Source organism: Gavialis gangeticus, unplaced genomic scaffold (genome assembly GCF_001723915.1).
Source record: "Gavialis gangeticus isolate Ggan-Ray unplaced genomic scaffold, GavGan_comp1, whole genome shotgun sequence".
Classification (NCBI taxonomy): domain Eukaryota; kingdom Metazoa; phylum Chordata; order Crocodylia; family Gavialidae; genus Gavialis; species Gavialis gangeticus.
In genome coordinates this window covers 20,595,458-20,598,509 of record NW_017729000.1, presented here as the reverse complement: position 1 = coordinate 20,598,509, position 3,052 = coordinate 20,595,458, and the positions used below count along the sequence as shown (strand labels likewise).

Genomic DNA, 3,052 nt, shown 5'->3' with positions numbered 1-3,052 from the left:
TGGTTTCTCAGATACTTGACTGGGACTTGGGAGACCTAGATTTTATCCTTGGTTCTGCTTAGGCTGCTTGGTGACACCAGGCAAATTCAATTCCTGTTCTTTATCCTTATATTTCTAATTTACAAAAACTATAATGTTGACTACTTTTGCCAAGAGCTCTGAGATCTCTTGAGAAAAAGACTTAACACAAAAATCAGGGATTATTGTATGCAACTGAGTCACATGAAATGGACAAGTACCAGTTAGAAAGACCTTGGCATACAAGATCAGCATTCAGAAATGTTAGTTTGATATTATTGCTACATAACCCCATTTAGTATTGTTGAAATAAGAGATGGGGAAACTTGCACTGTTTTAAGAGTCTTGGAAATGACCTTGTACATGACAGCACAGGCTTCTGTTTATGGAAAATATAGCCATGTCCCCAAAACAGCACTGCACAAGCATCTGATCTCAGATCTTCTGCAGTAAAGAACAAGATTGTCATATTAACTTGTCTAGGGGTATATTTAGTTAGTCAAATGATCCTTGTCACGTTGAGTGTAAACTGGAAAGAAAAACCTTTAGATTTAACAATAGTGTTCACTGGATGCAACTTACATTCTTAATTTCTGGTTTTTTGTTTAATCCAGGGGTGTCAGAGATGCAGCCTGCAGTGCTACCAGTGGGTCTCAGACTGCACACGGCATGTGCCGAACTGGCCCTACTCGCTGTCTGCAGGGCCAGAGCCTAGACCACACTGCCTGCAGCACACAGGGCTGGTCCAGGGTGCCCACTGCATGTGTTGTCCACACTAGACTGGCCCCATGTGCTGAATGAAGCGCATGGAGCCACTCTGGACCCGATCCTGGCCATGTCACATCTCTGTGCCACTCACTTGGTCCTCAGGGTCTGATGAATCTGACAGTCCTGGACTTGCCAGCAGCCTGTGTACAAATGCAGTTTGCTGTGTGCTTTTGGACTCTGTTTTAAGGGCAAAATTATCTCAGCCTCTCTAATACAATTTAGAGTCTTCCTGATGCCAGAAGCAATTGGAGAACTAGAAATAATTATCCCTGTGATTACCCTGTAGTGTGCACAACTGTAATCGTTATTATTTGAGCAGTGTTGACTTGCCATATGCTGAAATCAATGATAGAAATGTTTGTTTGAAGTTGTAAAATATTTGTTCATGGATAATATAAAGGCAGAAGGCATTAATGCCCTTTTTTCACTATTGTGAATTGGACAGTACAGACTAAATGTAAACTGTTACTTGAAGTTTGTAGAAATAAACTCAATTTTTTTTCTCATAAAGCATAGCTGTAACTGAAAAGAAACCTGTATAGCTGTAATGCGCATACATAATGGCATGTGTGCTGTCAAGGCGAGTGGGAACAAATACAACCTTTTCAAGATTATTAACAAATTCATTGACCATTAATATTGGTCCCAGTGTCAATGCTTGATCATGTTAACCAATTTTCCATTTATGAAAGAACTTTACTTGTCCTCATTCCTAATTTCCTTCAAAAATGTATCTTTCAAGCACTTATCCTTCCAGAGTGCTTTAAATTGTATTTGCTAGTCCTCCTTTGTCCACTGCTTTGTTTTTCATTTACAGCAGCTGTTTTGCATACTTGCTATTTATCGTTGCAGCCACGGCCAATATTCAATAAAATGAAGTGTGGGAAATTGTGCTTTTACATATTCAGTTTTCAGAGATTTCAGTGATAACCAAATACCAGTAAAGAAGAATTTGGGCTATCTGAATTTTCAGTAGGTCTTGACACCTCAGAGAACTGATGGTATTTTCCATAGCACATTAAATGAAGTAAGGCCAACCAGATGGGATCACAGAGTTTCGACTACTTTAAACCAGTGGTACGTGACCTTTTCAGCCCACAGGCCAAATGAGCAATGCCAGATCCATCTGCTAGCCAGATCTGGTCCATGGACCAAATCCAGTGCATAGTGCCACTGCATGGGGCTTGGAAATTTGGCAACAAGGGAGGAGCATTAGTGTGAATTGCCACTGCTCCCCCACCACCAAATTTCTGGATCCTTTGGTAGAACGGGTGGGCAGACTACATCGGGCCTGTGGGCTGGGGGTTGAGCCCCCCGATGTAGATGGTGTGTAATGAAAGCCTGCAAAGGTGATATACATGCTGCATAGTTCAGGAGCTTAAGTAACTCCTATATCAGCTTTCTAGCATCCAATAAGAACATGGCTTTTTCTGCACCAACTGCTTTTACTTGTGCTTCTGGTGTTGGGCTACTTATGGGTAGGAAGGGAGGCTGAGACTTCGCTTTCTGGGAGAATATACTTCTTTCTCCACAGACTTCCAAAATGCCGCCGAGGTAGAAAAGAAAGACTTGGATGTTTCTAGGATATATGGACTGGCTCTTACTGTGGGTTGATTTTTTTTTAGTAGTTGTTTTCTGAACTACCTTTTTTTTTCTCCTCTGAACATCTAGGCTTGACCAATTAGGCTCAGGGAATTCAAACTGCTTTTATAATAGGCCTGGTATTTGCCCGTTAATGGACATGCATCAACCAAGTAAAAGAGAATCTGAATTCCCATGAAAATATTCATCAGTTTGTTCTTGCTAAACAACAAAGAGCAGTCCACACTAATGATGTCGCAAACCAAAGTTTAATCGCTGAGCTCCAGCGTTTTCAATCGTGTTCTTACAAACAATACTCGTCTTTGATCACAATGTGAAAGAATGGCCTGTGGGAAGGATCGCCAATTCCCACCATCTGAAGTCTTGTATGTTACAAATACAAAATACACTGGCTCATTATTCTCCACTAACTTTGTGGAAATAACTGTTTTTCCCAAATACAGTTAAGCTGCATTCCTATGCTAACTCCATCCGAGGGACAATTTAAATATGAGGGTTATTAAATTATGCTTTAATATTAGAGTATTTCTAACTGACCTAGATCTGTTGTTGTAATTTCTTTATCACTTTAAGTGCACATATCCCTTTTTCTCACTTTATGGTGATGGGGGGGCGGGGTTTGGGGGGAACTGCACCTCAAGCTGCAGACAAGCAAAACTGGTGA

The 3,052-nt window shown here is 40.8% G+C and overlaps 1 protein-coding gene across 4 annotated transcripts in view; it reads left to right on the top strand.

The window, feature by feature from the left end:
* Positions 1 to 3,052, top strand: part of SFXN1 (sideroflexin 1) — a 70,152-nt gene that overhangs the window by 15,338 nt on the left and 51,762 nt on the right. Inside the window, exon 1 of one of the 4 annotated variants that reach the window (XM_019506392.1) lies at positions 795 to 930. The exons of the other annotated variants lie outside the window; for them this stretch is intronic. The gene's annotated coding sequence lies outside the window, so the exon portion shown is untranslated. Of the gene's footprint in view, positions 1 to 794; positions 931 to 3,052 lie in introns of those variants that run through there. 4 annotated transcript variants of the gene reach the window in all.